The following is a 17,585-nucleotide window of genomic DNA, read 5'->3' on the forward strand; positions in this document are numbered from 1 at the left end:
ACCCAGTCTCAGCACTCTTAAGCTGAGCGGTAATGCAGATCGACATGGAAATCTTCAAGGGTTTCACGGTCTTTCTAGAAAAAAACAAACAAACAAAAAACCCAACAGGAATTTGATAGTAAAAAGGACTCTGAAGTCGTTTTCAAATGGGGAGTTTTCCTTCAGTACACAGCATCTGCTCGGCTGGGATGGCAGCCTGTGTGCCAGTATGGCAGCTAATGAGCCCCGGGCTGGCTTGGTGCTCCCCAGGCCCGGTTGGAGCAGTCAGCTGGTGGAGTGATGGGAACTGCAATCAGCAGCTCTGCACCAACATGCCCCGGGATGGAAAATGTGATTTGTGACACAGCAGCTTGGGAATAATAATGAAAACATAATTGCTCCAGGCGGATTGCTGTGTGTCTTTCAATTGCAAAGCTGCTTCACCTCGTGTGAGAGAAGCTGTAGTTGTTAGCTTTTGTTTCCCTAGGACTCAGAGGCACACCCAGCAACTGTCCTTCTCCCGTGCTTTAGATGTTTGTTTGAACCCCCAGAGAAAGGCTGTCTCCTATCTGGGAGGAACCTGCCTCCGCTCCCGGCTCTCTGTGGCAGCCTGTCTGTTCAAGCAGAGCCATCCAAGTTATGGATGTGGCTTTCAAACCTGTTCACCCCTACCACTGCTACCAGGAACATGCTGTTACACTGTTTTGTTTTTTGCCTTACGAAAAAATATAAACCCTTGCATATATATTTCCCTTTAGAGCTTACAAGCATTTCTCATTTTATCTTCATCACATTCTAGCAAGGAGGCAGAGTTTATCGACGTGGCCTTACAGACAAGGACGCCAAGAATCAGCAAGATGCCACTATGTGGCTGGAATCTCCATCTCCCAGCCCAGGGAGGAGTCCAAGGCTGGTAGCCTGGGTTTGAGTCCCCTTCAGCCACTGTAGGTTACCTGCCATCTCTAAGGTCCAGGTTCCTAGTCTGTGAAATGAAAAGATGCCAAGCCCCTTGGGGATGAGGGAGGACCAGATGGGATCCTGTCCAGAGCTTCCGCTGTGGAAGGGGCTCCATGGGAAAGCTGAGTATTGAATGGAGTACCTGTTACACTCTTCCCCCCGGCCCCAGCCCCATATTCTCTGCAAACAGCTCCATGCAGTTTCAACAGCTTTTCTGCGGGGGGGGGGGGGGGGGGGGGCGAGAGGGTAATCTCCTGCCCCGGCTTCTCTGGCTCACTGTAAAACTTTGCTCAGCTTCTAAGGATGGATTATCCGAGAGAGATTGATGCTGCAGGGACCACTCCTGACTTAGGGCGGGGATGGAACTGTTGAATAAATCCCATTGAATAAATAGCATCCCCTTTTCATTCTCCCAGGTGGATTGTTCTCAGACATATTTTACCTGGCGGGACACTGAACCACAATCGCTCCTAGTCATGGCTGAACCGATAGCATATTTTTACGTTCATGTCTCTTCCTTCCTGTTTTACTCACTGGTGCTTCACTCACGGTCCTTGGGATCACTTCCAAAACAAACTACCAAGGTACAAGCCTCTAACTTGGACTCTTCATTTGGGAACCAGGCTGGAACAAGGTGGGAGAGAAGCCAGGCCTCTGACTCCAGGGTCGGGAGTTCCTCAGTCTATACACACACACACATACACACACACACACACACATACTTTGCTCCACAAGCATAGCAAGAAGGTGGAACAAGGGGTGAGTTTGATGAACTCTAGAGTGTTTCCAGGGCAGCTAATAAATTGTTAGTGGCCCCCAAAGGGTGGAGAGTGTGCTTGTCGGGATTCTTAAGGACTCTTGGGTTCCTGGGCTTTGATGGGCTTACTGCTCACCCCCAGATACCCTGGCAGCAGCAACCACCTCAGACCTGGGGCTATCAGCAGGTGGAGCCCGGAGCTGTCTCCCTGATGTGATTTAAGGGCACCATTAGGCTCTGTGATGCAAAGAGATGATAGAGGTGGGGTGCCACGTTAACCTCAGGCTATTTGCCACAGTGGGGTAAGTTGGAGCTTGCAGAGGACAGGGCAGTTCCAGGTGAGAGCTGTATGCTTATCCCCCAACCCTCCAGCCCCCATCTTAAGCTGCCATTTATTGATAACCAGTTATGATTCATGCTAACGTTCCATGCACATCAGTCTTTTCTTAACCCAAGCTTCACAGTAGGATCACCTGGAGCAATCTTGCAAATGCCAGTGCTGGTCCCCACTCCCCATTCTGTTTTCATTGGTTTGAGGGTGGGGCTTGGGCATCCAGAAAGTTCGTTGGTGGTTTTCATGTGCAGTCGGGTTTGAGAACCATTGATACAAAGTATGTTTTTCCACTCTCAGCCCCAATCTTCCCAGGAAGATATTCTGACCCATTGCCCTGCAGAATGGGAGGCCCTGAGTCTCTTGGAGCACTTAGGACACACAGCCCGTTAGCCCTGGAACAAAGAGTCAAGTGCAGCTCAGTCTGACACCGAAATGTCAGGCTCCCACAGAGAACACTTGCCAAATTTCTCTTTGAAAAAACCCAGCAGAGGGTAAGCATATCCCTTCAGGAACAGACATTAGGGTTTCCAAAACAGACCTGGGAAGTTTTTGCAGTCCTATACTCCACCTCAGTCTCCTTATTTGCTGTTAATAAAAGATGAGATTTACATATTTTTCTATAAAGTTGATATTCCAGTGATATAGGCTGGGGTCGTTCAGACCACACCGTGGTTTGCGGAGGAATCATGACCTTGTGATTTGAGCGACTCACTTCTGATCTGTGTCCTCGTCCCCACTAAATAGACAAGAGAGAATTGGGGATCACCACGAGGGGATGGGTGCGGATGAAGGAGAAGGAAGAATGTGGAGGAAGGAAGAAGTTCCTTCAAGGTCAGTTCTGATAGTATTTCCCACCAGGTTGGAAAAGAAAGTTCTTAGCTCTGGATGATGCAGGCTTTAAAAGTTGGTGCAAGAATGCGTTCCTAATATGGATTTCACTTGTCTTATATTGCAGAGGTCAACAAGTATTTTCAGTGAAGAGTCAGATAGTAAATATTTTAGGCCTGTGGTCCATCTGGTCTCTGTCACAACTGCTCAACTCCGTGGCTGTTTTATAAAAGCAGCCGTAGACACTGCAGACACAAACGGGTGTGGCTGTCATCCAATGAAACATCGTTTACAGAAACTGGCAGGCCCAGCGGATTTGGCCTGTGGGGAGCAGTTTGCTGACCTCTGCTCTATTTTGCTTACTTACAAGCATAACTGAGTCAATTAGCCCAGCTCCTGCCTCCTAACTCGGTTCACCCCTGAAATCTCAAAGCAGGGGTGGGGCTGGATACTCATAACAGCTACTGGTTTTGCTCTCAACACACACACACATGCACCTACATACACACGTCTGTGTGTGCACATTACTAATCTTCATGATCTGGATTTAGTTTCTGTGTAAGTACAATGAGTTTTAGGGCCATTTGATTTAATTCTTTATGTGTAGTGAGTTGAAGGTCATAAAACCAGTATTAAAATCATTAAAGATGTTATTTTTACTAACAATATTTGCTGGCAATTCTAAACAATGTCAGTATTAAAATACCTCTCCCTGAAAAGTATATTTTCTGAGTCTAGGTTCTAAGTAATTACAGCAGGTATCTTTGGACTTTAATTGTATAAATTAAACATATTTGTCAATTTATATATATTCAAATTTGAACATATTTTAATTTTAAATTTATCCTTCAAGAAATATTGATTGTGTTATCCAAAGAATCTAATTTGAAGCACCCCCATTATATAATGCACCTCCCATATTGAACATATTGAATTTTGGTCTGTAATAGCTCAGAACCATTAAAGTTTACTTTGGAGAAAAAAGTAAGTAGAAGGCCAGAATTTTCATCCAGGCCATCTGATGACTAAAGCTCAGATTCTTTCCCAGGCTATAGCACTGCTTCTAAGCAAGTGTTTGAAAACACTTCTAGTCCAAAGATCTGTGAGGCTGTGATTTTATTTACCTTCTCTAGGCGGCTCTTTGCCCAACATGCAGACAGTGCAAAAAATGTACCAGCCAAGCCATTTAAAAAAATGTACCTAAGATGGAAATTTATTCAGTTCTGCATGTTGACTTGGCATCCTATAGACAAATGTCAGGAGACCAATTTCTATCAGACTCCCCCACCTCCTGCATCAGGGAAACATTTGGAAATGCATCGGAGGCATCTCCATATTTCCGACCTTCCAGCTGTCTCCATTATCATGGGGTCATGTGAGCACTCAGAGAGTCCAATCCCAATGACACCAGCCTGCTAAAATGCAATAAATGCACTCTCTGTGTGTCACTGGTTTTAAACGGGCCTCTCCGGAAATATCCAATAGGCCAAAAATCACTGGTCCAGATGCCTACTCACCCTGTCACTCATTCTCCTTCTGCTTACATTTCAGCCCAGCATCTCTTTACGCATCCAAGGATTCTAGGCGCCTCAGTGAAGAATAAAAACGTGGTCTCTGCATTAGTTCTCTAAAACCTGTGGAGCTGAGACCTAAGTGAGATAATTAAATATATTGCATGGTATCGTTGTTGTTTAGTTGCTTAATCATGTCTGACTCTTTATAACCTCATGGACTATTGCCCATCAGGCTTCTCGGTCCATGGGGATTTTCTAGGCAAGAATCCTGGAGTGGGTTGCCCTTTCCTTCTCCAGGGGATCTTCCTGACCCAGGGATGGAACCTGCATCTCCTGCAATGGCAGGTAGATTCTTTACCACTGAGTCACAGGGAAGTCCTAAATATATTACATGCATTATGCCATTTAATTCTTCTAACAGCCTTATAAGGTAAAGGTCATAAGAGAGAGATTATTATCTCCCGTTTGGTGTATTGAAGGTGTGTGCTGGGGACAGGGCCTCTTTTCCTCAGCAAGTTGGCAGGTTATCCTTGGCTCAGATCTTTGCTGTCATTGGTGGGAACACCTTTATCTTCCCCTGAGATTACTATGAGGTTGTGGGTGGATGCCGCCTTTATGCTTACTCTGTGGTGCGCTAGCAATATTTTTCAATGGATAACTAGGAAAGGGACAAACCTGGAGTCAGCTGGATTTCTATACCAGTGGCTGTTAAATCTTTGGGGTCAGAGATCCTTTCAAATGTCCGATAATGGCTAAGCATCTTTTCCCTAAAATGTAGAATCCACTTTGAATAACATTTAAGAGGGTTCCTGAATAAAAATACTGCTAGATATAGGTTACTATGCCAGACACTGGGTTATTGCAACCATACAATAGACACTTATAACACCTGCTTCTAGAAACCTCCCTATACCCTACACCTCATATCCTATTGCCCTTACCACTACAGTGCATGCAAACCTAACTTCCAGCTGATGCTCTTGCATTTCCCTGCCTAAGTGCTTTTCTTTAGAGTTAACCAGACCATCCCAACATGCCAGGGAATGTATGTCTTCTGGGAACAGCCCTCCATCCATTACTGACAGGTGTATTAATACCCCAGCTCCCTTTCCCCTTGGTGGGATCAGTATGAGGAGCACATGTTGCTTTGTCTCCCAGTTTGCCCAGTGGGGTTAAGCTCAGTTGCCTGCACTCATGACTCTCTTCTTTCTCCCCACTCCCTTATCAGTGTTCTTTCTCTTCACTGTTAAATAAGTTAGTTGGACTGGAATCTTTGTTTCAGAGATTGCTTCTGGGGAACTCAAACTAAGACAGCACATGGTAATTATACATAGAATGATTTATTCCTTATGCTGTATAAGGTGGGTCTTAATTTTGCAGATGGGGCTATCAGGGGAAGGTAAAGATGCTGTCTGTATATCTGACACACAAACAGGCTTAGTAACAAGCTCAAAGGTCCATGGCAAGGTTGATCTACGTTCAGCCTGGACAAAAGTTTCTTTCAGCAGAGACTTGTCCTCTTCTTAATTTGTTTAGATAATACAACTGCCTTGTGCCAGGCATTGTATTAGATATTGAGAATACACGAGACAGCACGTCAGATAAGTCACTCAGTATATGGCACTCATGTTCTAGGGAGAGGAGAGGGACAGTACACACATACAAGAATGAAATATTTATAGATGTGATGAGGAACTGTTGAAGAAAGCACAGCATAGTATAATATGATGAAGGAATTGGAGGGGTCAACAGTATAGTAAAGGCCAACCTTAGAAAGGGTTGCTGCACCAAGAATGCTTTCGCATTGTGCTGGAGAAGATTCCTGAGAGTCCCTGAGACTGCAAGGAGATCAAATTCATCAATCCTAAAGGAATCAACCCTGAATATTCATTGGAAGGACTGATTCTGAAGCTTCAATACTTTGGCCACCTGATGAGAATGGCTGACTCATTGGGAAAGACTCTGATGCTGGGAAAGATTGAGGGCAGGAGGAGAAGGGAGTGACAAAGGATGAGACCATTGGATGGCATCACTGACTCAATGGACATGAATTTGAGTAAACTCAGGGAGATGGTGAGGGACAGGGAAGCCTGGTGTGCTGCAGTTCATGGTATTGCAGAGTCAAACACGACTTAGTGACTGAACAACAAGAAAGGGTTTGAGAGTAGTTCTCATCCCCCTAGCTTCTCCATCTTAGTTCACCATACCTCTGTTTTTTTACCTTCCATAAATACTTAATATATACTAGGTACCAGCAAAGAAGGGACACAGTCTCTTAATGAGTTTATAATCTAGGCAGAAGGAATAGAGAATAAACAAAAAAGTAAACAAATGAAAAAAATACCAGATGGTAATAACCACTTTTAGAAGAAGAATAACACTTGATGAAAGAACGTGTTTTGCCTTTCTCAACAATGGTTCCCTAGAGAATTAAGTGCAACTGTCCTAAGGTAGACATTGGATCTAATTGACTAACTTCTAATTTATGTGCATCTAGAATGGTACTGGTATTTACAATCCTTGAGAAAATTAGGGAGGGGCCTGTTCTGAAGTCATTTGCTGCATTTTGTGGTTCAGATGAGGCATCCTAGTTGAGAAAGTCTCTGCAAGGAGGTATCATTTAAATAACATTCTAGATTTCAAAAAGAAGCTAGCATCTGAAGATAAGAGCTTACAAGATAAGGAGAAGGGCTACTGGAAAGCCCTAAGAAGGAGACTGAAGGAGAGGAGAAGAGAGGGGGAAAGGAGGTGGTACAAAGGAGGTGGGAAAGGGTCAGGCCATGGAGAATCTTGTACATCAAAGTTTGGAAGGGTTTCCCTGGTGGCTCAGTTGTGAAGAATCCACCTGCCAAAGCAGGAGACACTGGTTCCATCCGTGGTCCAGGAAGATCCCACATGCCCTGGAGCAACTAAATCTGTGTTCCACAATTATTGAGCCTGTGCCCTAGAGCCCAGGAGCCGCAACTACTGAGACTACACACCACAACTACTGAAGCCCTTGCACCCTAGAGCCCACGCTCCACAACAAGAAAAGCCTCTGCAATGAGAGGCCCCTGTACCTCAATTAGAGAAAAGCCCGCACAGCAACGAAGACCCAGCACAGCCGAAAATAAATAAGTAAAATTATTAAAAATGCAGTTTGGAGCATGTATTTTATCCAAAGTGTAAGGACGAGTTTGTAGAAAGCCAATAATCAGAGAAGAAAGCCCAGCTGAGACACTATTATTGTAGTATCTAGCCAAGAAGTGTTGGTAGCTTTATTCAAGAAGGTAGGAGAGTCAACAAGACTTGTTGATGAGTTAGATTTGGTGGACAAAGGAAAGAGAAATCAAAGATAATGCCTGGCTTTATGAACGGTGAATGAATGATGGGGCCATTTACATGGATGAGGATGACTAAGAAGGAACGGATTTGCAAGACTAAGCTCAAGGATTATCTTCCTATGTTATGATTGAGGTGCCCATTTGAATCTAAGTAGAAATGTCAAGTTGGCCACTGAGTATGTGAACCCAGAGTCTACAGAGAAAAGTTTAAGAAAAAAAAAAAGAATCTTTGCTCTGTAGAGGATGTGGGCACCCACCAAAACACATCCATGATCCTGTAATACTGATTGCCTGGCTTAGCATCTTCAGTCTCTCAAGGTAGTCCTGTTTCGGATGATAAATTGTATCAGCACCCTCCATGGAGAAAAAGAAAAAGAAATAAAGGGAGCTTCGGAAAGACCTCAGGATGCTTCAACATTTATAGATTGAGGAAAAGAAGATAAACTAGTACAAGAGACTGAGAAAGAATTGTCACTGAGGAAGGGACAACACCTGAATCATGGTAGCAGGATGATAAAATAAAGCATGCTTTATGAAGGTGAGACTGTCAGTCCTGTCAAATGTTGCTGGAGGATCAGGCAGGCAAAGAGCATCCATGAGAGTCCTGCATTTCACCTGCTGGAAGTCATGGTTCCAACGAATGAGATTGCAGCTCTCTCTAGGCCACAAAGTCACCTGCTCCTGGAGAAGCCTAACCTGTAGTATCACTAATGATTTAAGGACTATTGTCAGTGTACTCAGAAAGACCACAGAGTATTTTGTTTAGCGTGTTCAGAACAACTTAGGCAAATTGAAATTTCTTGAGATGAAAGAACAATGTCTTGTTTATGACATTGACTGATACTAATCTCAGAAAGCATGGAAATTTATTTCAGAAAATAGCCTTTGAGGGCTCTGGCTTACTAATGACTCTTCCACTACTATTACCTCTGTCTGTTACTACTGCCACCCGCTTCCTCTGTGGCACCATCTCTTTCAACTCCCAGGCCAGTGCTGTTTTCTGGCAGATCTCGCTCCCTCAGCAAAGCTTCCTAGCTGGTTACATGAAAAGCAATGTGGGAAAGAGTTAATTGGCAAACAAAGAGACTGCATTTGCAACCCAAGAAGGCCTGCTGTGACTTGTTATCTGCAGAGCTAAGCTGTTTGCTGTACAAGTGATATTCGAAGCTCATTGCTGTTAATGCCAGTGGGGGCACTTAACACCTCTCTGTAAATGGTCTCAAGATTAATATCTTGCCGTTTATTTTATGTTATTTTTTTTCCCCTTTTGAGGGAAAGCCTTTACTCATCTTTTGCCTCCAGGAGCCAGAGCTGAGAGAAGGTCATATCTGGCAGGCTCCTGGAATGAGATACTAACTTGATGGATCCTTGCAAACTTCTCCCTGTGAGATGCTAACTTGACGGTTCCTTCCAAGCTTCTCCCCGTGTAGTGTGAATCATAGAGCTAGAACATTACTCGGCAGAATGGAAAGGGCACATGTGTTGGGATTCAAGACCTGCTTTCAAATCTTTAGTAACTAAATAAAAGAGCTACTTAACTCATCTCAGCATTATTTTTCACCTGTTAAAATAAAAAAAAATGAAACCTATATATAAAATGAAATATATATATATATATATATAATCTCACAAGCTTATTATGAAAAGTCTACTCTCATCTGGCTTCTGCCTACTCCTCTAAGTGAAGCTAGTCCAGAAGTGCTATCCTTTCAATTATGTATTCATCACAATGAACCCATCCCTCTCCCTGAAATATTCTCTTCTCTTAATTTCTGTGACCTCATGCATTCCTGGTTTTCTTTCTGCCACTCTAGCTATCCTGCTCAGTTTTTGTACTGGTCTTTCCTCTTTTATCTGATCTCAGAAGTTGAAAATAGGTTCTCTCTTCTCTTTACAAGCTCTCTCTAGATATTAGCCATTATCATCTCATTAAACACCATGTGTGTGCTGATGACTTTCAAGTTTATCTCTCCAACCTTGGTGTGCCTTTTGAGATACAGTCTTATCCATTGAGCTGCCCATTCAACATCTCCACTAGGATGGTCAGACACCTTACACTTAACATGTTAGTGAATCCTGAGTTTCTCCTTAAGAATCCATTCTACCCCAAGTCTATCACATGTTAGTGAACAGCGCCATAATCAACCCCATGACTCCAGGTAGAAGCCTAAAGGTCATAGTTAATACATCTTTCTCCTCTACTTTCTACAAAATATACATCTGTATCTCATGGGAATTCTATATCCAAGGATAGCCTGGATTCTTCCATTGACCTTTATATTCACTGTCACCATCTGGATGGCATATTTTCCATTTTCCCTCCCAGAGCCATTCTCTATCCTGCTCTATTCCTCAGCAGGTTTATCTGTATAAGCTGTATTAGTAGGTCTCCTTGCCCTTGGGCTTCTGGCTAATGGAGAGTGAGTGCGAGTGACAGTCGCTCAGTTGTGTCTGATTCTTTGCCACCCCATGGACTATAACCCGCCAGACTCCTCTGTCCATGGAATTTTCCAGGCAAGAACACTGGAATGGGTGGTCATTTCCTTCTCCAGGGGATCTTTCCACCCCAGGGATTGAACCCGGGTCTCCTGCATTGCAGCTGGACTCTTTACCTTCTGAGCCACCCGGGAAATCTAATGGAGAGTAGGGGTGGGAAATTGGAAGGAGGGAGAAGAGTGAAATTGGGGTGTGTGTCCCATGGGCTCCCTCCTTTCAGGAGGGCCATGGATTTGCAGGCATTCTCAATAGAAAGTCTCATTCCCCATCAGGAGGCAGCCCTCTGTCCTATGTTCTAGTTACCCCCCCTTCCATTTGTGTCTTCCTGTCTGGTGTAGAGATGGCTCTGGACTAGCACTTGTCCCCAAGAAACTGCTCTGCCCTTTCTGACTTCTCTGTGCCCTACCTTCATCTTAACCCCGTATTAAATCCCCAAATTCCTTGTTTAAAAGTATTATTTCCTGCTGGAGGCTGAGTGATAAGTCACTGCAAAACAAATAAGAAGGCCAAAAAAAAAAAATTCCTCCTAGTCTCCTATACTTAGTGAAACCAGCCTAATACAGTCTCTCTGCAGCAGCATTGAGCAATTGTTTTTAAATATATATCATTCCACTCTTCTGCTGAAGAGCATTCAGAAGCTTCCTGTGGTGTTTGTAATAACCTCCTAATTATGGAATTAAGTCCCTTTGTGATCTGAAGCCTATTTACTTCTGCATGCATGTCTTGCACACGTGCATGGCTTGTTTCTTGCACTTATCAGCCATGCAAATATTGTTAGTGTTCCAAAACACTCTACCACTCTCTTTCCTGCCTTATAGGTTTTATACATGTTCTTGTTTCTGCCTGGATTGTTCTCCTCATGGAGAACATGCATGTTTGCCTCCTTCTCGTCGCTGAGATCTCAGTTTAATTGTCACGTCCTCAGATATGCCATTTTTGCTGCTTATCATAAAGCAGTTCCTTCCCCATTATTTTCTGTCATGGCTTTTTGTTTCTTTCATAGCAACGATTTCACTAATAATTATTTATAATTTTATTATTTCATTACAGGCATACCTTGTTTTATAGTGCTTCACTTTGTGACACTTTGCAGATACTGTATTTTTATAAATGGACAGTTTGTGGCAATCCTGCATAGAGCAAATCTATCACCCATTTTTCCAATGGCATTTGCTCCCTTCATGTCTCTGGGTCATATTTTGGTAATTCTCACAATATTTCAAACTATTTTGTTATATTATATTTCTTAGGGTGATCTGTGATCAGTGATTTTTGATATTACTAATGCAAAAAGATTAAGACTTGCTAGAGGCTCAGATGATGGTTGGTAATTTTTTAGCAATAAAGTGTTTTTAATTAACATATGTACTGTTTTTTGTTTTTTGTTTTTTTTTTTTTTTTAGACATAATGCTATTGCAGACTCAATGAACTACAGTATAGTGCAAACATAACTTTTCTATGCCTGGGAAACCAAAAAATTTATGTGACTTGCTTTGTTGTGGTATTTGTTTTATCATGGTAGCCTGGAACTGAACCCACAATGTCTTTGAGCCATGCTTGTATGTAGCCCTGCAGTAGACTCTAAGCTTGCGCCCATAGTGTTGTTGTTTTTAACCCCATTATGCACATTGCCTGATATATGGTAGGAACTGAGTAATAGAACTTACAGAATTAAGTTTTAAAATTAAGGAATTAGGCAGGTGAAAATACCTGACTCATAGTATGTGCTGTATTTATTGAGCATATACTCTTCACTAAGTACTTTCTGATACCCAATGTGAGCTAATAATATTAGTAATATCAAGTCCACTCTCTTCAGGTTCATTTGGTAATCCTGGGCTGACTTTTAAGACACAATTCATGGGAATATGTAGGGTGAGTAAAACAATTGATTTTCATAATTTAGGGGTATGGAGATACCTATTCTTTACAAACACTATTTTCTAAATACTGATATAATTTTGATACTGATATACTAAATACTGAATACTAAATACTGATATAATTAGTCCAAATAAAGAGAATAAAACTGATTTATCCTTCCAGAAGCCCCATATAGAGACCAGGATCTACCTGGGGCTTCCCAGGTGGCTCACTTGGAAAGAACCCACCTACAAATGCAGGAGACGTAGATTCAATCCCTGGGTCGGGAAGATGCCCTGGAAGAGGAAATGGCAACCCACTCTAGTATTCTTGCCTGGGAAATTCCATGGACAGAGGACCCTGGTGGGCTACCATTCATAGGGTCTCAAAGAGTCAGACACAACTTCATGATTAATAACAACAACAATGATGAAAGGCAAATAGTAATAGCTCTTAGTCTCAGGCCCAGCATTCAGACTAAAAGGTTTTGCATAAATATTAGAATCTACCTATCACTTCTTCATCCATACTTCTCCATATCTTAGAGAAAAATAATGACATTTGCTTCAATGAGTTTTGGAAGTTGAATGGATAAAATATATAGCAAGTACATACTATAGTATCTGAAATCAAACAGACACCTTAAAAACATTGATTTCCTCCCCCTTCTCCATCTGATAGTGAGTAGCATAGACTTCACCAGCATGTCTGCCAACAGCAGTGCAAATGAATTGTCTCTTCACCTTGAATACAGATGTGCATGTAGGGGTTGCTAAATGTGGTGATGCTGTCAGTTTATCCAGAGAACATTGGTCAAGGAAGTGATAATATTTAAGCTGAAATTTAAAGGATGAATAAGAGCCAGGAGAACAGGAGAGGGAAGTGAGTTTGGAGGCGATGCCTTGGCGTGGCAAGGCACGATCAGGTGAGAAGAATCTGGAGACTGGGAGGGAGACTGGACAGCAGAAGTGGAGAAGCCAGCAAGTGCCAAGTCCAGGCAGTACCTTGGAGGCCATGCCTGGGGTTGTGGATTTTGTTTTAAGAGGAAAGAGAGGTCATGACAGGTTTTAAGTAGGAGAACGATAGATGATTTTCTGAGAGCTTAGTGGGTATTGGATATAATAATTTTCACAACACTCTTATGAGTTGGATACAGATGAGCAGACGGAGGCCTAGGAAGATTAACTCACTTGCTTAAGAACACATTTACCCTCAGGCTACTGTGTTCCAAGACCTTAGCCTTAACCATGGCATGAACCTGCTCTTCAGGGTATATCATACACTCTACGTGATGAAGTTCTCTAGTCTCCCATTTGGTCTGATTCCATCCATTGCTTTCAGTTCTGCATGTACACCAATAACTTTATCTTTCTTCTTGTATTTATCTTTATGGTCATGTATTTATCTGTATGGTCTCTGTTCCCTTTCTAGAATGAAGGCAGAGACTTTACTGGATTCATTGTTTCACCATTTGTGATTTGTAAAGAGCCAGGCACATGATAAGATGCTCAACTGCTACTTTGTGATGTGTGAAAATACCTGGGATATAGCGGACAATTACAGCCGAATTTCTAGAATATTCCCTGGGTGCCTGATGTCTGCAAAGCACTGCAAGACATCAGCCTGATGTCTGCTGAGCACTTTTGCGTACACTGATTTCATATTCACCCTCTCCACAACCTCGGTAGGAAGAGGCCCTTGTTTCTCTTCTAGGCTTTCCATAAAAAGATAAGGATGTGCCCGAAACAATGTGTTGTGAGAGCGGTTGTATACGGAGGGGCAGGAAGGGGCCGTGTCTCCGGTGCACTTACAAGTGACCATTCCTGAGGTCTGAGCCACTTCTTCCCTCCAGGTGGCCACTGAGAAAAGCGCTATCTCTTTAAAATAACTCACACCATTAAGATACTAATAATAAATCAGAGTTATGTGATTTTTCCTAAAAAGATTCAATCCAGGATCCTTCCCCAGAAATCCAGTTCCTGCCACAGTGGGCATCCTGTTTACTGTAGATGTAAAATAGTCCTAACTGGGAAGTGTCTGAATAGAGTTAAAGGGCAAAGTACACATGGGTGTAACGCCTAGAATTTTTCTTCTTCTTTAAATGCCCTATACATATATGTACTTCTCAAAACACTGCCTAGAATCAATCTTGCTTTTTTTTTTTATCATTGTGGTAAAATATGTGTAACATAAAATTTATCATTTTAACCATTTTGAAATGTGCAGCTCAGTGGCATTAAGGACATTCACAATGTTGGGTAAACATTGTCTGACGTCTGGCATGTGTGCTCAGTCGTGCCCAACTCTTTGTGACCCTATGGACTGTAATCCACCAGGCTCCTCTGTCCATGAGATTTTCCAGGCAAGAGTACTGGAGTGAGTTGCCATTTCTTCCTCCAGATATCTCCCAGACCCAGGGGTTGAACCCCTGTCTCTTGCATTGCAGATGAGTTCTCTACCCCTGAGCCACCTAGGAAGCCCCTGTGTAACCATCTCCACCATCCGTTTCTAGAAACTTTTCATCTTCCCGAACTGAAGCTCTGTACTAATTAAACATGGCCATCTATTCTCCTTATTCCTAGCCCCTGACAATCACTATCTTTTCTGTCTCCAAATTTGACTACTCTCTGTATCTCATATAGGTGGAATCATAAGGAATTTGCCCTTTGTGTTTGGCTTATTTCACTTTGCATAACATCTTCAAGGTTTATCTAGCCATAACATGAGCCAGGATTTCATTCCTTTTTAAGGCTGAATAACTTCCTATTGCCTGAATAGACCACACTTTATTTATTCATTCCTCCACTGATGGACACTTGGGTTGCTTCTACCTTTTGGCTATTGTGAGTAATGTCATTATGAACATGAGTGAATGAATATCTGTTCAGACCTTGCGTTCAGTTCTTTTGAATATGCGCCCAGGGGTGGGATTCCTGGACCATATGGTAATTCTACATTGAATTGCTTGAGGAACTGTCATCCTATTTTCCAGTCAATCTTTCATTAAGATTTTCTTAAGTAACATTTAAAAATCTGGATTAAAAGACTGGTTTTAAGAAATGTTACAAGAAGTGCTGGTCTTCCATTTGGTCTCAAGATTCACACCTTAGTCACTACTTTCCAGGCTGCCCTAAAGACCACTTTATCGTTAAACAAGGCCCAGGCACTCTGTATTTTTTCCTGTGTTTTGTTCCCCACATGAGTCAGTGGAGGAAGCCAGGGGCTGAGGGAGCAATGCCAAGCTTTCTGTGTTTCTTCCTCTGCTGTTCCCCTAAGTTCACCACCTCAAAGTCATCCCAGTGGAGCCAGTGAACCAAGCACTCAGGCTATTTCCTCACGACCCATCTGTGACCTCCTGAACCTCTTAATGGGCATTACCAGACTCGGCTGGACCAAGACAGAGAGCCAGAATCACATAGTAACATTAACTCAGCTCCTGAATCAGGAGTTAGAGGTGGCTCTGAGTCCTATTCTGTGCTCCCAGCCCATTTAATGCCATCGTGGCCAAGCCACTGAACTCACTCTAGGAGTGAGTTAGGCCTTTCTTATTCTAGCCCTTTTTCTATCAATAGATCCCCCAGAACAAATAAAACCTTACTTAGAATCTCGATACATGGCATGGATAATAATAAAGATGCTAAAGGAAAACTGTTTCTCTACCCACAATACTGCTGGCACAAAATATGTGGGGTTTTTTTTTCCCTCACACCAACCACCGGTTCCCCAACTCGACACCAGCAGGATGTCCTACAATAAAATTCAATTCCCTCAGGATCTACCTGGAGTTAACACAGATTCCAAAAGTTAAGAACTCAGTCTCACAAGACTGCCCTCACTTCAGACACCAATCACAAATCTAGGCTGTCACCTGTACTTCTGAACAACTGGCTATAAAGTGAGAGTTTCCAACCCCTTCTTCGGGTTTGACAATTTGCTAAAATAGAGAACTCAGGGAAGCACTATACTTACTTGGATTGGTTTATTGTAAGGGATATTATAAAGGATACAAGTGAGTAGCTGGATGAGGGGGTACAGAGGGTGAGTTCTGCACAGGGTCTCCATCACAGGAGCTTCTGTCCCCGTCAAGTTGGGGTACACCACCTTCCTGGATGTGGATGTGTTCACCATGCATCTGAAATGCAGTCTCTGCATGTGGGCATGCTCAGTCGCTTCAGCTGTTGTCCAACTCTTTGTGAGCCCATGAACTATAGCCTTTGCGCTCCTCTTTGCATGGGATTCTCCAGACAAGAATACTGGAGTAGGTCGCCATGTCCTCCTCCAGGGGATCTTCCTGACCCAGGGATCAAACCCACGTCTCCTACATCTCCTGCATTTCAGGCAGATTCTTTACCATGGAGCCACAGGGGAAGTCCCCTGAAGTGTGTAGTTTAGGGATTTTTTATGAAAGCATCATTATATAAGCATGACTGATTGTTAACTCAATCTCTGGCCCCTCTCCCCTCCTCACAGATTGGGAGTGGGTAGGTGGAGCTAAGAGTTCCAAGCTTCCGATCATGGGTTAATCTTTCTGCTGACCAGCCTCTAACCTGAAGCCATCCAGGAGCCCACAAAAAGTCTCCTCATTAGAACAAAATAAGCTCCCATAACCCAGGAAACTTCAGGAGATTGAAGAGCTTTGTGTAAGAATTTATCACTCCCATCATCATTCAGGAACTTACAAGGGTTTTAGGAGCCCTGTGTCAGGAACTAGAGCATAGGCCAAATATATATTTATTATGTCATAGATGCTTTGCCTAAAGAAGGGATGGAGGGTAAGAAATTAATCTACTCATTGGCACTCATGTTCCTTATTCCCCCTAGAGATTTGTGAATCTCCATTGTGGCAACCTAGTGCGGATACCACTAAAGTAGATAACTTGATATTGATATCCAGCTGCAATATGCAATCAATGAAGCTCTCCAAGACCCCAGTATGGAAGCTCCCCTAATTATGAACCGGTTTCCTAAATACATTTCATAAGTGCAGTTGTTCATCAGAAGTCTAAATATACAGTAATATGCCTGCAATGATTCTTGCCATTAAGGAAGATGATAAAATTTTACTCTGACTCACTGCTTTATTTGTATTATGAAAGTCTGTCAGTATTTCAGAGATGGGAAAATGGAGGCTTACAAAGGCTATGTGATTTTCACAAAGCCACATGGTTAGTAGACAGAGGAGCCCCAATTTGAACCTAGGAATTTGGCTCTTAAACAAAGTTCTCTAATGCCATTTGCAGCAACATGGATGGACCTAGAGGGTGTCATACTGAAGTAAGTCAGACAGAGAAGGAGAAATATCATATGACATCCCTTATATGTGGACTCTAAAAAGAAATGATACAAATGAACTTACAGAACAGAAAGAGACTCACAGACTTTGAAAACAAACTTATGGTTGCCAGGGGGAAGGGATAGTTAAGCACTTTGGGAAGGTCATGTACACACTGCTATATTTAAAATGGGTAACCAACAAAGACCTACTGTATAGCACATGGAAATTTGCTCAATGTTATGTGCCAGCCTGGATGGG

The 17,585-nt window shown here is 42.7% G+C and overlaps 1 long non-coding RNA gene across 2 annotated transcripts in view; it reads left to right on the forward strand.

Annotated features, from left to right (window-relative positions):
* Nucleotides 1-17,585, forward strand: part of LOC145511221 (uncharacterized) — an 82,224-nt gene that overhangs the window by 39,640 nt on the left and 24,999 nt on the right. The window contains exons 2-6 of one of the 2 annotated variants that reach the window (XR_014057671.1): nucleotides 779-923; nucleotides 1,353-1,520; nucleotides 1,836-1,995; nucleotides 2,325-2,518; nucleotides 2,772-2,858. The exons of the other annotated variant lie outside the window; for it this stretch is intronic. This is a non-coding gene — a long non-coding RNA (uncharacterized LOC145511221). The remainder of the gene's footprint in view (nucleotides 1-778; nucleotides 924-1,352; nucleotides 1,521-1,835; nucleotides 1,996-2,324; nucleotides 2,519-2,771; nucleotides 2,859-17,585) is intronic. 2 annotated transcript variants of the gene reach the window in all.

The sequence above is a fragment of the Giraffa tippelskirchi genome, chromosome 6 (assembly GCF_054371585.1).
Source record: "Giraffa tippelskirchi isolate mGirTip1 chromosome 6, T2T-mGirTip1v1.2.pri, whole genome shotgun sequence".
NCBI classification, from domain to species: domain Eukaryota; kingdom Metazoa; phylum Chordata; class Mammalia; order Artiodactyla; family Giraffidae; genus Giraffa; species Giraffa tippelskirchi.